General features: G+C 46.3%; 1 protein-coding gene and 1 long non-coding RNA gene across 3 annotated transcripts in view; one reads left to right on the forward strand and one right to left on the reverse strand.

Moving 5' to 3' along the window:
- The window catches only part of LOC310898162 (uncharacterized protein), an 81676-nt gene that overhangs the window by 44259 nt on the left and 18406 nt on the right, over window positions 1-19011 (forward strand). The gene's annotated exons all lie outside the window — the stretch shown is intronic.
- On the reverse strand, window positions 1884-18961 carry LOC310898163. The gene is made up of 2 exons (XR_014583024.1): window positions 18049-18961; window positions 1884-17615 (listed from the first exon to the last, which is right to left on the reverse strand). It is a non-coding gene; the product is annotated as an uncharacterized lncRNA (long non-coding RNA).

The raw sequence follows: 19011 nt of genomic DNA on the forward strand, positions 1-19011 counted from the left end.
CATAAAAGCCATGATCTCTGTATCACCTAGAGCTGCACTGCCTACATGATAGTGGGACCCAGCAGCACGTTACGCACTGAGCATCTTTTTCTCAGTGCATATGAGGCACCCTGCAATGAGATCAACAGAATCACTATGTCAAAGAGCAGATTTCTTGTGGCCCTCATGCTGAACACATCTTAAAATATTGCCCCTCCTCAAGACTTAAGTGACTTGGCCAGTATAGAGCTCCTATATTTCAGCCTGGGAAATCTGTGCAGCGTATGTGCACTCCACCCCACACTTCAGGAAGCAACACGTCCTGCTGCACATGCAACATTTCATTGCTCTGCATATTCACAGTAAATCTGACTTACAGAGCCTTTACCGTGCATGTTCCCAATGACTGTGTAGCACATGGGCAGTAGGTCCATTAGACAATCCCCAGAAGTGTCAGTCTTACTGTGCAGGCATGCAGTGACTTTGTCACATGTGCATAATAAATATGATGCTCTCCGAAAGTGTTGGGCTGACTATGAGAGTTCATGCAGTCTTGTGGTTACCACCAGGCTGTGTACAACCTGCTCATAGAGCAGCCAGGGCAGAGCATCTGACCTGCCACAGAAAGCAAACAGCTTGAAATCTTAACAAATGTATAAATTATTCAACAGCTGCCTAAACAATGTTTCTGGGCTGAAAAAAAGAGAATGTGTTCAGTAAATCCAGCTGTTTAGTAGCCTAAAGTCAGCAGTTTACAAAGGTGACTATGAAGCTCATGGTCTTCTCCTGAACATTGGCAACCGCACCTCTGTTCTCACCCTGGGATAAGTGACCTTCTACCTCCATCTGCATGTTCCAAACCCCACCTCAGATAATGAAGGAGCCTGTTTCTTTCATAGCCTGCGTGATATTTCTAAAAAGAAAAAAAAAACCTCTGTGTTTTTATTAAGTCAGTGGAAGGACTTTAAAATATACTCAAATCAATAGCTACAGCAGTTGGCCAGAAATGTGAATATTTATAAACTAAGAATGACATCCAGGTTGATAAGTGCATGGAATACCTGTCTTGAAGATTTATGCACCTCTGTTTTGGCTCGCCCAGAATTGACACAGCTTCTCAAAATTACAGAAAATGTCTGGAGCAGAACTGGGGCATTCGAAGCTACTAATTTTGTTGTCACATGATAAATGCTGTAGGTGACATTTGATTTCTTAGCCAAGATTATCAGCACAGGCTGAGTGAGAGGGATGGTCTCAGAAATGCTCTGCTTTCCAGCCTGCTCTGCTCTTCACAAAGTCACGCAGCCCTCAGCACCACGTGCAGTAGCATGCAGCATTGAGTATTAGGTTAGATCTGATGGAGAAAAACAAGAAGAGAGCTTCCCATGTGGAGTTTGTGAGTTCTCTTTTCTGATAGCTGATTCACTTTCTTCTGATGGGATGTCACCCTATACTCCTTAGTACACATCAGAAAAGTTCTGTCTTTCCCACAGACTAACCTTCTCATGGTTACAGAAGTTAGCATGCCAGGTGAAGGCTTGGGTTTGCCTGCCAGACTGCCTCTTCCAGAGCTATGGTTGCTGTTTTTACATGCAGTGTCCAGCTGTTGAACATCCTGATGAGACATTGCACCACTCCACAGTAAACTGGCAAAGATGGTGGAGGGCACCTAAGCGATATGGCTGTTTGGTGGGGAGACCTGCTACTGCTTAACGTTCCTCACATACCCACATCTTCCTGCTCATCTATGTGGTATTGTTTTACTTCATAAGGAAGATGGAAAAGATGTTTATAAAAAAGGCAGAACCACTGTCCACCAAGATGAGGCAGCCACAAACGAAGTTAGATGTTACACACAGTTACAGCTACATGAAAGTGTCAAGGAAAAAACAAGACCATTATTAAAATGTTTTCTTATTTTATTTTATATTTTATTTTATATTTTATTTTATTTTATTTTTATTATTAAACAACATATTTCAGAAACATCATCCCCAATTTTATCATAGTGCTATGAATTTTGCATTACATGTATGCTCTTGACAAATATTCTTGCAAGTACAATGTAATTCTGCAACCTTTTTACAAAATCTTCAGAAGAGACCAAAAGAAGTGAGCTACCTTGGGGCCAGATTCTGTTCTCAAATGCATTCTGCCTCCTACTGACTTTGGTGGGTGTTTAGATTAAGGATATAACAAAATGCCTAAGCTTTCAGATTAACCATATTAGTTTGTGAGGTACTGACAAGTTTTTAGGGAGTGTCATTCTGATTTTTATGACAACTTTTTCTCTGAAGGTCTTCAGTAGGAAGACATCTTAAATGAGCACTTGTTTTTGTAGCCTTGGGAACCCTCTGAGCCACCATCAGCAGCAGTGATTCTCGTTGATCCAAGGACTAGGGAGTTGAACCACTGTGACTGAAGAGGGGGATCATGAAAGGAGTAACGGTGGTGACCTTGTGACTTCATCACGGCTCCCAGTTTCAGGGTGTGATCAAAAAACAGAAGTCTGTGTGTGGTTCTCAAGTTGGGAATGTTCTTTAGTGTACACAAAGAGTTGTAGGTGACTACATTCATGCAGCCATAGAACTGACTTAACTTACAGGAAGGGCCAGTCAGACTTTGAATAGGAAATATTGTAAAGTGTCTGCTGCTCAGCTGGAACACATGCAATTGTACAGAATACATAGAACAGCATCTCAGTGCTCTGTGGCATGCACAGACATAAGCAGGCTTGCACTGCACTTACACTGGGCACTTACTGTGTCAGGAGTCTTTCAGCTATTTCAATCACTTTCCCGTACTTCTTCCAGTTTTCACACTATGCCTTCCTCTCATGCGTCAGATCTTTTCATCCTTTTGCCCTTTCCCTATAATATTTTTACCTCTCCTTTCTTTAGTCTGCTTTTCTTTCTCTGACCTTTTCCCTCTCTATTCTTATCTTCCAATCCAGTTTTTGATTTAGCTTCTTTCTCGGACTCTCTATTCAAAGTCTGTAATGTCACCCCCACTACCGAGTGCATCCCTTTTTCCTGCTCTTTTTAGATTACTATTTCAATATAAGTTTGTTTTTCCTCAACATTCTTAAAATCTCTCTTCTATATATTTTATATATTTTTCATATTCCTTTACTTTCTAAATCATTACACTCTGGTCAGTTCCAAATGTAACCCTCTTCTCTACTGTTATAGTATCCATTCGTGTGATGCTCTCTCTCACAACTTGCTCTACTTCTCCATCCCTTCAGTTCTTAAAGGAAATGGCATACCATGATAAATCTTCATACAAAACTTCAAAGTTGCTACCCAGTCCTCTGCAGTTTTCTTCATAAACCACCCCATCAGGAAAAATTTATCTGTTGCCTACATCTTCTCACCAGCTGGTAGACAAGAACTCACAGTGCTTGAGAGAGCTAAGGCAAAGGCAGTTTTGGTTCTTTAAATTCATCAGGGTCCCATACATTCTCTATCTACAGCAGAAGGTTTTTGGTTATCACAGGTATTCTCCATTAGAAATGTCTTCATTCTGGAATAATCATTCTATTGCACTATCAACACTAGTTATGGAACAGGGTAATATCAATATTGTTCTTGAAGAACAAGTCTGCTTAGAAGACATGATCTATGAGCATATTCCAAGACTGCAGTTCTTCAGCTGTATATATTTCCACTGAGGATAGGAAAAATACCTGCTCATCTGCTTAGAATTTTAAAGCCAATCCCTCAAAGTCATGTAAAGTGTTGTTTCTTATCCTTCAGCCTACCTACTGCTGAAAATAGGGCATGAATCAATGGAAATGCTGCAAGAACCCAGGTAGCTGACACCATCCTGATAGATTCCTTTTTTTAACATATGTTAGGAAAAGAAAAAAAAAAAAAAGTAGATCAGGTGTATTTGATGGTCTCCAACAAAACCATTTAAAAGCATGTATTACTGTGAAAATTGTTTATCTACCTATATCACTTTCAACCACAAAACTAGTTCCTTCTATACTGCTTTTTTTTTTTTTCTGATATCAGATAATCACTTTCGACTTCCCTAAATATCCTTTAAAACTAGCAACAAGGACACAAGTTACTCATCTTTGCTAGACTTCTTGCAATCTGGCAAGAAATTCTTGGATATTCTGAAGGTAAACTCTTGCTCCTTGCACCACCATCAGTTGATCTTTTTCTCTAAGAGAACGCTTCAGCAATCTTTTTGCTTCTCTCAGATCAAAGCCTGATCAAGAATGCAAATCCACAGTCCTTTCCACAAAGAATGACTGGAATTTTTTGCAGTTAGACTGCTTTTTAGAAACACTAGGAGAAGTCTTTCCCATGTAGAAGATATACTTGCTTACAGAGAATTGTGAATTTTTGTTTTTTTTTTTATGCCACCTAAAAACATGAAGATGAGCAATGTAAACACCTGTTTTGGTACTTTTCTTCCTCTGCTATATAGAATTTTAAAGTTTAATTGGATGATAATTTCACAGTGACCATAAGGATATGTTTTGTATCTACAGATGTATGCCATGAATAACTGCAGAAGTTGCTCCTAGTATGATGACTAAGTAAATGTTAAACGATATATCAAGGAAGTAGTTGATTATTTCCAGATCAAAAATTGGTCTTGAGTAACAAATAACAGTTTTCCACTTCTAAATGGCTATCCTTTCTTTTCTTTTCATGCAATAGCAGACAGATTCTGCATGGGGAATAAGAGGACCATAAAATCTGTGGACGGATGGGTGGAGGCTAGTGTTAGCTTGGCCTGCATACCTGGGTCTCCTTTTGTTCACTGGCAGAATTTCTCAGGGCAAGTCCTTAAGCAGAGATGAAGGCTGGACTCGGTGGTAGAGGCTTAGTTTGACATGCTGCGGCAGTGAATCCACCAAACAGACTTCAGATAAATTGGTAGGGACTTGGACTAGCAACACAGAAATGAAAGGCTCCATTCTCTATTCATGGTCTCATAAACTATTAACTCCCACTTGAATTGTTCCACTAGATTCTCACTGTAAGGTCTTCAGCCTTTCTTTCTGGTCTTTTCTCTTCACTTTATCCCGTTGATTGTGCAGGAGAACATTCTAGACATGTAGAATTTCAAGCTGAAAAGTCTCTTCCACTGGAAATTTAAATAGATTAGACACTATGAAAATATCTTACAGCATGCACATGTTGCATGTTACAAGGGAGTGCAGTTTCTGCTTGAGCCCAAGCTATTAATAATGATTTGTATGGAGACTAAGTAACAGAAAAAATATTTAGGAAAAGGTTTCTTAGTTCCTATAAGATTGATTCTTTGGTAGGCAACTTTCTTAGTTTATGAAGTAATTTAGAAAGTGCTGTGTTGTAAATTACAAAGTACAGTACATAGCACTCAGGCTAAGGGCAGTTTTGTTATTATGACTGCCTGAGATCTGATAAACTATTATATCTGCCTTTATAAACACTTTATTAAATATCACACTATCGCTAACCCAAGAATGTTGTGTAAAAGCAACTTGAGCAGTTCAACATCCATGTTTTGTCATAAAAAAAAGAAATATTCTCTTGATTAGTTTCTATGAAGCATAATAACTGTAAAATAAACAAGATAATCCTTGTGTAAACAGCACAGGGTACGTGGAGCACAGAAATGGATAGAGGCACAAAGAACATTCTTGGCTTTAAAACTTGAAAGTAAATTTCCTCTTCATTTAACCTAGTTTAATAATAGTTTTAATTGCAGTATTTTTAAGTCACTGGAAAAATAAAAATAAAAATAAAAATAAAAAACTTTCCTAGTTTGTGGTGTTTTTTTTTTAATTTTATTTTTTAATCTCTCCTCCAAGGAAGCATCCCCTGGATAGCAATGAATCTTTGTGTTCATGAGCCGCTTCAGATCTACCCCTAGACTTCAACAGTGGAGTTCTGCCTGGCAACTATTGTTCTCTTCTTCATATATTAAAGAAACAAAATTTGGCTTGCCTGCCCCCAGAGTAAATATCTAACCTAGGGTTCACTGGCAACACGCCTTACTCCATATTAGAAAAGCAGCAAGTGTTTCATGGCTATAACCATAGGAAATACAGACTTGTCTGATAATCAGCTCTTTTCCGTCTTTAAACATTTCCTTCATGTCAGACATAAAGAATGGATTTTATTTTCTTTTTTCTCATTATTTTAATCCCCGATTTTAAAGGCTGTACATTCCCATACTTGACATTCCCACAGTGACCAACGTCTACAACACTGTGCAAATGTTACATAGTGAAACTTCATGGGGCCAGCTGAGATGAAGACACCTGCCTCCACAGAGACCATCATTCATGTGGATGCCAAAGAGAGCAGTATCAGACCTTTTTCAAAAACTAGATAGTTCTCAAATATTACTAATTTTGCCAGATCCTAATGTCTCTTTTGAACTAGAACACTGACTAAGGGGGTTATGTAAATACTGAAAGGAAACGACTAAATCCTGTGGGGTTCTACTTTTTTTTTGCAAATTCTCATATGTGCATGCATATGTGTGTGTTAATCAACTTATAAAACATTTTTTAACTCCTATAATCAAAATATAAGACATAAACAATGTTAGAATTTAAAGTCCTGTTTTGATCTTACTTATAACCTCATAGCATCCATCCTACAGATAGCAGATTTTCGGTTGACAGCAACCATGGGAATGTGTAGTAGCAATCAGTATTTAAAATGGTTGGAGTCCAGGCTAAAGACTGGGGTGCACTGAAAATTCCCCAATGTTTTTAATGGAAGAGGGTGGGGGAGGAAATGACAGTTAGCTTTTTTCCAATGTCTGGTATAGAAACACTGGAAATTCTGAAAGAGTCAGGAAAGAAAGAAACTTATTTAAAATTATTATTTCAAAATAGTGACATAATTCTGGACTAATATTTAAATCATTAGATCATAATTGCTGGATTTCATAGAATTTTAGGTTTTAAAAAAAAAAAACCTACCGTGCAGTTTCATATTATATTACTCATTTGAGCACTTCCAAAAATAAGCAATTATGGTTCCTGTGATCTTGGAGATATGCAACATATAATTACAGTCATCATTTAATTGGAGATGTTATTGATTTTATGAGAAAACAGAAAAGTGTATGGGGGTCTTTCTTTACCATTTGCTGTTAGGCTTCCTCTGGTGATTCCCACTTTGTCCTGGCACATGAAGGGTAGAGGTTATTGTAGAAAAAATTGTCAGAAAGAAGTAAAACAATCATTGAAAAGGCCTGTGCCAGTCAAGCCTGGGGGTGTTCCAGCCTACTGGAAGATAACCTGTCTCCAGACTCTTACCTATAGTCTAAAGAAGGAAGCAATCCTTCCCCATACAGAAAAGTATTTGAGCATATTATACCTGATCTTTTCTAGAAGGTGGATAAGCATCAAGGTTTTTCACTTACACTAATACCATCTTTCATCTAATTTACCATTTATACACCATTTCTGAAACCCCAGAATTTAACCTGTGGCAGATTTATGAGGAGTCAGAGGGAGAAAAGAAATTTAACTTCCATTATTAACTGCTGGGTAGCACCGTACACACTCCTATGGCATATTATGCTTTCTTAATCATGCACCACCTCAATATAGATTAGGGCAGTGTCCTCCCAGGGATTATCTTCCTGTTTTTTATTATTATTATTCCTTTATCAGGAGGGTGGATGCAACATTTGCAACATTTATACATCGATATATATTTTTAGACATAGACCAACAGGCAAGAGCAATAAAATCTCTTGCAGATGTACCACAGGGTTCAGTGCAACTCCACGTTTCATACAGACTGCATTTATCATTAGTCTAGAGGGTAGAAGCACAGTTATGTCATTAGCACAGCAATCAACGTGTTATGTGGTAGTCAATAAATGTAATTACTTGTACTTAAACAGATACATACAGTTTAGCTTATACAAGAGAATCTAACATAAGTTAGCAAGTTTTTTTTTCTGAAACAATTTTAAGGGGAACACAAAAAGGAGGAGGTTTTCTCCTCTGGCTTTGCAGAAGAGTTTCTAGCCCACGGTGCCTCTAATCAGGATTAGATGATACCATTTGAAAGAGGCAGCTGGGGCTCTGTTCACCACTCTCCCTGGTCGCAAAGCTGCATTGCTGAGCTGATAACAGACAAAGATTTAAAAGCCTATCCCAGGCACAAGCTAGTCTCTTTGGGAGCTGTCTTGGTGATATGAGGGTGAACCTCTGCCCAGTACGCATGGCCTAATGGTCACAGAGCAGCACACAATAGGAATCCCATTACCTACAAGGGTATTAGGAAAGTGTTCCCAGCTGAAAGCCTTTATCCAATTCCTGTTGTTTGAACAACAAAAACATTAAGGGCACCGTTGTTCCATTCGCTACTGTGTAAAACAATGCAATGACTGTTTAGAATCACATTTTGTTTCACGAGTAGCTGAATTTACTGTGGGAGTAGAGAAGCATTTACATCCAGAAAATCTGCATTCCTCAAAGCAGATGTTTTTGATTTTAATAACATCAGCCTGTAGAAATGAATATCTGAAATATTCTGATCGCTGTGTGCATGTTGCTGTTTAGGACTAACACTCCATCGTGGTGGGTTTGCAGAAAGATTCAGGAGCCACCGGGAGAAATAAACTGCTGCTACCTCAGCTACTAAGAATAATGCTGCATTTTTTTTTTCTTTGAAAGTCACTTAAAAATGCCCTCCTGTGCAGAAGAATATCATTTTATGCACTGTAGATATGCCACATTATAGACCCATAGACCCCTACTTTGAAAATTGCACATGTAAAATTGTTTGCGGTGTGTGCCTTTACTTTTCCACACATGCAGCCCAGATGTGCGCATGCACATATCATACGAAATGGGCATGTTCTGTTTTTACAAGTTAGGACATATCTTTAGGAACTGTACACCAATGGAACTGGGGGAAGCCCTTCACAGGCTCCAGAGTATGCAGGGCATAGCCCCTGGCTTCCAGCTAAGTAAAGATGTATGTATATCCAGGGCTCATTTTTCCCACTGCTCCGTCTATACTGCAGACTGCAGTCTAGCATAGAGCTCCTTGAAGTGGCTATAAAACCGTGCTTGCTTTAGTGCAGTAGCACAGACCTCAGCCCAGGCTAGTTTCTCAGTGAGAAACTGAGTAAAAATAATCTGTGTTGTGCTCTGCTTTTCTGTGCAAGACTGCTCATGGTATTAGAGCCAGCTCAAGTACATATAAATTATTGCTTTTAACAGTACACACTTGCAAAACTTAAATTCATGCAAATGTGTGCCACTTTCCTAAACAATGCTATTGCCTTAAGCAGGAATACTTGTGCTGATAACGACTGTGTCTGTCAGTATTTGTGGTCTTTCTTTTTTCCATGGATATATTCTGTAGGTGTTGTTCACTGCATGGCTAGGATTGGCATATCTGATCTGCAGATCCTTCTACAGCTTTCTTAAAAAAAAAAAAAAAAAACAGGGTTCTGAAATCAAGTCTAATCCATTAAAAAAAATGAAAATAGTAATAAGATTTCCATTTAGCAGCATATAAGAACTTTTTAAACTGAAATGACTTACTTTTGAAAGAATACATTTAACTGCATCTGCTACCTCTGCTTTCTGCTTCCATAGCTGCTGGAGTTCCCAGTGACTGGTCACTTAGGGAGCCATGCTGCCTGCATGTGTGTGTGCTGAGAAGGGGAAATAGCTGGACTGTGAGACTACACGTGAAGTAATTTTACTCAAGTGCTGCACTTCTGAATCACAGAAGCCCAGCAGCAAACCACTGGACCTAGATGCTATTCCTTGCTCTCTTGGTGACCTAAAGTAGGATTTGGGTGATCAGAGTTAAGCCAAATTAGGACTTGATTATAAGAAAGAACTAAAACAAGGCACGAAGTTAGACAGCAAAATATTCCTAGCACCTGAGGAGCAAACTTGCTAGTACTGAACAAAACAGTTTTAGGACGTATAAATGGCTTTTTCCAGTGGAACACGACCCTTAAAAACTATATTCTCTGTAAGGCAGATTTTTAGAGGTACTGAGATGCAGAGAGCTGCGTATTTTGGTTTCCAAACATATCCAGGGCTTAAATCATCAAAGGGATTTATATTCTGAACCTGTACATACTTCAAGGAGCATTAGACCCCTTGCCACTTTGAAATCCTCCCCCTGAAGTATCTATCTTTATTTTAGCATGTGAATCTCTCTATAAACCTGGCCCTGTGAAACCAAAGCTGTGTTTCAGCTCCACGAGTGGATAAATGATCTCAATCGTTAATATTTTGGGAGGAACTGGAAAGAAAATAACAGCCTTACGCGTTCAGCTGGATGGTGGAGCATTAATTCTGGCTTCAGGTTTTGCATATCAGTAAACCATGGGAGGGCACTGCCAGTGGCACCATAAACAACCAGAACATGCCCCTGCAGCGGTCAGACGGGAGCTCTTGTGCCAGTGCCGCTCCCGTGCGAGTCCCGGGGAGTTTTGTCGCTGGACGGGGGGGGGTGGGGTAGGGGCGGGTGTCCCCGTCTCGGCGGCCGGGGGGGATACGGGGCGTTTTTTTCTCTGCAGGCGTCTTCGGATATACCTGTAAAACAGCTGAGTGGTAAACCCGTTGAATCCTCGTGTTTTTGCTGCTAGAGAGGATCCATAAAAAGAGATTTATTGTCATATTTCCATTTTGTGTTGTACCGTTCCCCTCCACCATAAAATATTCTCGTCGGTTTATAGCAAAGCAAATATAGCAGCTTAGTTCGTAAGCGCCCAAGTTTCCCTCTGCTGCACGCCGGGTTTCAGAGGTAATTGAATTAGCTCCTATTTTTGTTGACACCAGCGAGCGGGCGGCTGCCCCGAGCTGCAGCAGCGAGGCTTAGGGAGCCGGAGTTTGTGCCCAAGGCTTGTAATGCGGGGACCCAAGTGCCCCCGAGTCTGTAGGAAACCGTCCAAGCGGTTTTAACTTTTATTCTTCCTGCAGCAGCTTTAAAGCGGCTTGGTACACCAGTCAAACAAGAGCAAGCAGCTGTGGAAAAATCTAACAAATCATAAGGGCGGTTTAACGGGGAGAGGGGGAGAGAATCCCGCAAAGCAGAGGGAGCCGCTTGAGGAGCCGGCTGCGGGGACAGCCTGCCCCCTGCCCCTGGCCGGGGGACACGGGGGTGCGGGGGCACCCCATGCGCTGGGATGCTCAGGGCGTCGCACGAAGCTCGGGCAGCGTTTGGGACTGGCCGGTTCTGCTCTAGGATTTTTAACACACCCGCCCCTAAGCCCCCCTGCCAAGTGCCCGCGGGGCCGTGCGGGGAGCGGGCGAGGGGAGCTGGCTCCAGCGGGCAGGTAGCCGCAAGCCGGCCCGTAATTACAAAGCAAACAAGGGTGAAATATTGGGTCGGCCTCGCCCGTGACAAGATCTGCGCGTTTTGCCGCCAATTTGTTTGTGGAGCTCTATTTAAAGGCGCTTGATTGAGGAAATGTTGAAAATAGCAGTTAGGGTTTCCCTAATGAGACCTCTAGAGGAAAGCAGTGGCATTCAGGGGGCTCGGGGGGGGGGGGGGGGGGAGCTTAACCCTTTCCAGCCACCCCCAGCCCGGCTGGGCTTCTCCGACCGCCCCATCGCCCCCTGCCCTCCCTGGGGGCGCCTCCGGGGCTCCCCACCCCTAAAGCCCCCCCTCGGACCCCCTCGGCCTTTCGCATCGCGACCCCCGGCAGGCTCTTGGGGGCGGCTTGGGGCAGGGCCGGGGCAGGGCTGAGCATCCCCGGCCCCTGCCGGCGGGGGCGGCCGGGGACCCCCCGCCCCTGCCCCCCCAGGGTGCGCCCCGGCAGGACCGCGCCGTCGGGGCTGTGCCTGCCGGCCGCCCCCGGTTTGCCAGGCCGGGTCGTGGCGCGGCTGCGGGCTGGTGCTTCAGGAGAAGCAGGGGCCCTGAGAAAGGCTGAGACGGCTGAGAACGTAGTGAGCAAGTAACGAGATTTGTCACATTAATATTCCCCGCGCCGGGGCCTTGTGACACTCTTCTCCATGCATTCATTGCTCCCTTTTCCCTCGCCGTGTGAGCCTGCCCCGGCACTAATGCCCTCCCATACACTTCCATGCTCAATTAGCGCCTGTCTGAATCCCCTACTAAATACAAATGAGATCCTTGGTAAAAGGCATGTTGATAATATTTTGAAAGGTGCTAATGCCCGGGAGGGAGCACGGATTTCAGCCCTCTTTCAGGTTTCTTCTTCGAGTGCTAACACTTGAGCGACATTGAAATCTCCCGGCCGGCTCCTGGTTTTATAAATCAACTCGAGTGCCGAAAAAAAAAAAAAAAAAAAAAAAAAAGGATGGCTTCGGAGCTGCCCTGCCTGCAGCCTGCGGGGCCCTCACATGCTACCCAAGGCACGGCTGCTCCTCCGCCTCCCCGGCCACCTCGGCATCACGCTGCACCCTCGGCACTTCTGTTAAATGTATAGATACATACCTGGACCGAGATCAAAATGGTCCTTTAAGGAATACCTAATAAAAAGGGGGCATTGTCTCTTCCTAGAGGGAAGAGAAATGAAAAGCAGAAAAACAACGTGTTGACTTTGTAAAATATGTTCTGCGCGGGGATGTAAAATAGTTTTTTGTTGTTGTCGCATTTACACCCAACGTTTTGGCTACGGCTCCGTTTCCCTGCAGGTTTGAGGAGGTAAATGACACTCGGTTCTGTATTTCTCTGCTTCTTTAGCTACTTTCCCAAAGAAGGCTTTTTTTTTTTGGTGTGTGTGTGTGTGCCGGCGAAGGGGAAGCAAAGAAGCGTTTTGCATATGCACGGCTCGGCTGTGTCATCTGCAGGAACGTATTACACAGGACGGCCGCGCGTTTCCAGTAAAGTCTCCTGCCTTCTATTTATGTTATGCCATTTCTGTTTGTAATTATTTTTATTTTAATTTTATGTCATTTTTAACAGAAGCCAGACCGTTTTTCCCTCCGTGTTTTGTACACAATGCTCTCTTTCTCGATAAGATGTTCTTTCCTATCTTTTGGGTTTTTCTTTTTAAAATGTTTATAGTTCCCCACGAGCAATTCTCCAATATTTCTCTCTTGTATTTTAAGGACTTGTCCCTGTCTTACTTTATTTGTTTGTGTGAAATTTAGTTTGAAAGGAGATCAGAGAGAGCAGGAGGGGTTTGTAATAAGAGAATGACCAAGTGACCTAAAGGCTGATTATATGTCATTAACTGGAGACTCGGTGTATCCAAATTACCAAAAAGACCTCACTCAGCCAGATCAATTACACCGAGATACTCGTAGAGGAATTGCGGTTCAGGCAGCTACACAGGCTGATGCCTCCAACAAGTGTGCAGCCGACTTTTGCAGCAGTCAGCTGCTTAGTTTTAAAGGCCATCCCAGCCGGGCGGGCCGGACAAGGGGTGCTGCAGCAGGTACACGGCGCGGGGGCACCGGGAGGACGACACCGACATTTTGGGGCGAAATTGCCCCTAATTGTCCGCGCTCCGGAGGGATCTTTTTAAGCCAGGCTAGGTTGCCTTTGATCTGTGAACACCGCTTAAAGCCCAGCCTTGTTAAATGGGCTCTTTCCATGAATAACGACAACAGGAGTGTTGAGTTTTGTCAGCCTAAACCCCAAACGATGCCAGCCTAACCTCCAACGCTTCCTCCAAAGCGAGAATTTCAGATGCTGGAGGAAAAATATTCATTAATAAAAGCAATGACACTCGCGAGCTAGTTCACCAGCGCCGAGCTCAAGAGCAGCTTCGAGATGCTCTTTCCCAGGAATGCAAAGAGCATGACACGGAAAAAATATGTGCGTGTCCTCAGACACACGTGTGCGTGGTTATACATGCGTGGATTGAGGAGATGGCCAACCCACCAAATGGAGACACTGCTCGTTCACTGCGGGATCTGAGCAGGTCTATATCATTCTTCCGAAGAAGAAGGGGTCTCGGGTTGAGTTCGTTGTGTTTTTCTTTTCTTTCTGCGATTCCTTTCCACGGTCGAAATGCAACTCTGGATCCTCGGTCACAAATATAAGCAATCCTCGAATAATTGCTTACACATGCAGGGGTAAAACGCGTACGGTCCCGCGCTTACCGCCAATCACTGCGACTCACAAAATGGTCAGTGTCTTGGGTTTTTCTCGTGCCTGCTCTTTTATTTATTTATTTATTTATTTTTGTATACACAACGGCTGTGAGATTATCATGCCTGAAATATGTGGGCGTTCATTCCCGATAATAGTAACGTAAACCAGGGTTCCTCCACCTCCAATGGCAGCAATTAATTCGGGCCTGGTGGGCCCAATTCTGCCCTCTGCCCTAGACGTTGGAATCAAGTTTGCGTGAGCGTAACTGAGAGTATAAGTAGGCCCATTAGGCACAAGTCCTTTTCATTAACCCACGCTGACAGGTTGACCTTCAAATGATATTTCTCCGGTGCCTCTTTAAAAAAAAAAAAAAATACCCTTCCTAGCGGGTTTGCCTCTTCTGCGAACTCCAAAGCGGTGGCCCGTGGAAAGAAAGTGCCGCATCCCTGGGCCAGGGGGTACCTCGGAGTCCCCAAATTCATCCGAGAAGCATCCCCCTCTCCTGCACATTGGCTCGCAGGTCAATGACATCATGCACTCTATAAATTCAAACGCTATTTCAAGCCCTGCGCCGGGAGGCTGAGCGATGTGGTAGGCAGAAACACAGGAGAGGGCAGGAGAGCAGGGCCTGGGGGTGTCCTTGGGGTGCCGGGGGGGGATGCTGCCGGGCTGAAAGGCACCGCCGAGGAGAAGGGAGGAGCCGGGCGCTACCTCCCGGAGCGGGGACAAGAGGGGACGGGCCCCGGGGACTCCCCGGGCGGCCTTGCCCTGGCCAGCATCGTGCCCCCGAAATCGCCCCGTCGGTGTCGGGCACCCCTGGGGAAGAAGGGGCAGAAGGGGAGCGAGCCAAGGCGCTCGCCGCCCCCGCCAGGCGCTTTTACGCCCCTGGGCTGTTGATGAAAGCACCCGGCCCGGCGTGCCTGCGACTCTCCCGCCCGAAAGCCCGGAGCAGATGTGCGCTTCCGACCACCCAGCTCCGGCACCTCTTCCCCGTTTCCATAAGGTTTCGTCCGACTGTGAGAAATTAACTTAATTCGCAATTTAGCTTAATTCACGCAAGACCGGGCTGGGACGGGGCGGGGGTGGGAGCAGGGCTTTATTGTTTTCTTATCCCCAAATTCCTCCCTACGTACGCTTGGCCGGGAGGAGCGAAGCGACCTGACGATAAGCGGCCCCGGCTCCCTGCCCGCTTCGACCCCGCTCTCCTCGGCCCCCGGGCCCCGGGGGCTCCCCGCTGCCGGGACCGCAGCGACCGGGGGCAGCTCCGGCTCCGCTCCGCCGCGGCTGCCGGGCTATGGAGGTGTCAGCCGCGGGGCAGGAGCATGAGGCACCCCCCTGGAAGAAGTAAATAAATAAATAAATAAATACATAAATATAAATAAATAAAGAGCCGGGGGGGGTATGGTGGAGGAAGGGAGTTGGGGGGGGACCAGCCTCGGCACAGTCGCCACCAAAATTTCTTAATTACGGCGGGCTAGAAGAGTCCTGTCTGGCAGCATAGCCCAGATAAATCCCCGTCTAACGTGCAACCATTTTGGCAGGGAAATAAGTGACATAAGGCGAGAGCTTCTTTTTTTTTTTTTCTTTTTCTTTTTTTCTCCCCTTTTCTAAGCGAATGATTTGTGAGCGAAAAAAATAAATCTAATCAAATCAATAAACGGGAGATAGGCAAAACGCTCGGGCTTTTTAGAGGACTCTTCTAAGCCTCGTCTTGGGAAAGTTACTTCGGGCTGCAGCGGTTTCAAACGCGTTGATCAAACAGACAAGGCTATTACCCCTGATCGGGCAACCTGGGTAGTTAAAAGCTGAGGGAGTACACAAGAGCTGCATTTGCTCTAAAACTCACTTTATAAAATGCATAAACAACCGCTGGGGGATAGGAGGGAAAATTATATGTAAGATCATGCTGGGTGCTTTATCTAGAGACCCTCTTTCTCCAAAGCCAATTAAGCAATAACGATGCTAGCTTTGGAGACTGGTGTTCCGATCGATATCTCCTGTATCTTTTATTACTTTTTCTCTGCCTGATGTTTTCCGTTTCCTTCATCGCAGGAGATGTTATCGAAGTCACCGTAGCTTGGCTTGCCACGGAAACTGTCACAGTTACAATCCAGCCCTCAGTATTTTGGAAAGCTCCTACACAAATAAGGAGTGCAAAGAAACACGACCCTATTTGCAAGCCAATATACCTTTCCGGCCTTGACAATGCCCGCTTCTTCTCCACATGAGGGAAAACACCGCAGTAAAACAAAGCCGGAGAACCGCTGTAGAAACTCGGTGGGTTTGCAGGCTGCTCACTGCAGACCTGGTACCCCGAGAGGCTGGGACACGGGGCTCTGCGGCACGACGTGCCCACGGCCTCCCTGCAATTTCAAGATCTGCGCCGGCGATTCGTTATTTCCTCGGGGTGATACAACATGTGTGCGCGCAGATCGACACAGAGATATTTATCGGTCTTTTTAAGTGCCAGCATGTGTGCGTACGTACGGATGTCCGCGTATTTACATACGTCCTACATCTGGACTAGCTTTTCACTTTCATCCTCCGTTTACACCCGGCCGCAGACGCATACGGGCGCACGTTTAGATGCCTGTATGCCTGCGCTCCTGTCCCCTGGGCACGTCCCGGGGCCGGCCCCAGCCCCGCTCTCCCCTCGAGCTTCGCCCCGGGGGTTCCCCCAGCGCCGCGGCCCCGCGCAGCGCACCGAGGCCGCTCCTCCTCCGCCGGCCTCGGCCGCGGAGCCCGCAGCCTCCCCGCCGCTCCTTCTCCCCGGGAAAGCCCCCAGCCACCCCGAGAGCCACCGGGCCCTCTCGGCCGAGGGCGGCAGCCCTTCCCCGGGCCCTCGGGGGCAGCCCGTGTGCTTGCCGCCGGCGCGGAGCTGCTGCCCCCCGAGCAGCGTTTTGGCCGTCCTTTCCCCCGCCCTCCCCCCCCCCCCCCAGAGGCGTCTCCGCAGCCCGTGCTGTGGATGCGGAGAGCGCACGGAGCTCCTGCGGGAGCGGGGCTTGCGGTTCCCGCTGCCTCCTTTGCAGGCTGCTCCATCTCTTTCTTTCTCTTTCTTTAATTTATGACCTCTCAGCTCCTGTTGACACAGTTTTCCACACTGCCTATATTGTAGGATCGCATTGTAATATACGCCAAATCAGCTCAGCCGTCAGCCAGCACACGGAAGGGTGGGTATTTGATATTTCACAGCTATTTAGGAACGCTCGGCTCCGTCTGAGGATGACAGCAATTCGCCTCGCCTCCAAGTTATCCGTGAATTACAGCTCGATATCCGTTTTCATTTCATAACGTCTTCGAGATTAGCAAAGCAAAACACCTAAAGAGCCTCGGCTGCTCTCCTCCTGGCCCGCCTGTTAACCCGACGTTTAACTATTCCCTTTCGATAGCTAAATCTGCTTTCCACAGATGCTGGTCTTTTTTTATTGCAGAAGCAGGAGCGCGGAGAAATTTTTATATATTTGTTAGTAAAAGCTAGAAAATAAGCTCTGAACATGCTGTAAAAAATATTCGGTTACTTACCAATCAGCCTAGTTAAACAAGCATGAAACTGATTTCAGGAGCATAACTGAACCGGGTGAACACTGGTCGAGGTGCGTGCGCGCAGCCGGCAAGCTGGAAGAGAATCGTTTAGAGTCGGTTTTATTGCTATTATCTCAAAGCAATTCTTTCTGGAAGAAAACACCGTCCCTGGCCAAACCCCGAGCCCTCTGCTCGGTCGGGGCGCCAGCAGCCGCGGAGCCGGAGCCAGTCCTCGCTAACGTGAAAGGCAAGCTCGGTGACAACGCAGAGCGACTTCGTCTCCCTCCTCTCGGAACCTCGTTACTAGTGATCTCTTTGTGTATATTAACCGGCAATAAAAGTATAAGCCCGAGTGTTACATGAGGCATGTCTAGCACAACCGGGCAATCGATAAAGTGCCCTCCGAAGCTGTTTTTATGTGTTCCTCTACCGGACCGGCACAAAGCACTTTGTAAAAGCAACGACTGAGCTTACCAAGCTCTCACACAGATTTTTGCCAAGAAAAATCCTCGCATCCATACTGTACCTGGGTTGAGATTATCCGATATTTAAGTTTTAATGAGTTTGTTGCTTTTTTTTTATATATAACGAAGATTTTACAGTAAGGCATCTGTTAAACACTTGCATTAACCTCTGCCTCCATGATAATTTTTCCCCCCTTGTTTTAATTACATTATGGATGCGGAGGGGCAGCCAATCCTAAAAGAGGAGCTCGGCAATTAGCAGGGCGAACATCAAAAAGTTTTATTGCGGAGGCCCGCGGGCCCCGCCCCAGCCGCCAGCCATTGGCGGCCGCCGCCTCTGACGACATATATTAACCCGAGCGGCCCTAAACATGTAGCTGTACATGGAGATCGGGCCGGGGAGCCCTGCCAGTGCCCCGCGCCGCGCCGAGCCCCGCCGCCCGCCCGCCTTCGCCTCCGCGCCCGGCCGAGCGCCGCGGATGCCCCGGAGGAGCGGGGGGCGCTGAGCCCCGCGGCGCGGCGCGCAGGGATGCTCGCTCCCGCCCGGCACTGACGGCCCCCGCCGCCGCGCAGGGCAGCGGGGAGCGCCCTGCCCGCCCTGCCCTGCCCACCCCGAGCGCCCCGAGCCTGGGGGCGCATGGAGGGGGGCCGCGTGTAAGTACCACCCGGCCGGGCCGCCGCGGACTTGGCGAGAGCGGAGGGAAGCAAGAGGCGAGGAAGATATCCCGGGCTGGGAAGCCAAAGCCGTTTTGTTTGGTCGACTTCTCTCCATAGCCTTTTTTTTTTTTTTTTTTGGTGGTGTGTGTGTGCGCGCTTCCTCGAAGACCCGGCCCCGGGCGAGGAGGAGGAGGAGGTGGAGGCACAACGCATGAGCGGCGGCGGCGGCGTCTGGGGAGGGGGGATCGCTCGGGCACCCGCGGGGACTCTGCAGCAGCGCCCTATGGAGAGGCGGCGGGCAGCGGGGCTGTGCTGAGGGGTGAGCGGCGGGCAGCATCTCCCGCCGGAGCGGCGGGGGGTGGGGGCGG

The sequence above is a fragment of the Anser anser genome, assembly GCF_964211835.1.
Source record: "Anser anser genome assembly, chromosome: 4".
Lineage (NCBI taxonomy): Eukaryota > Metazoa > Chordata > Aves > Anseriformes > Anatidae > Anser > Anser anser.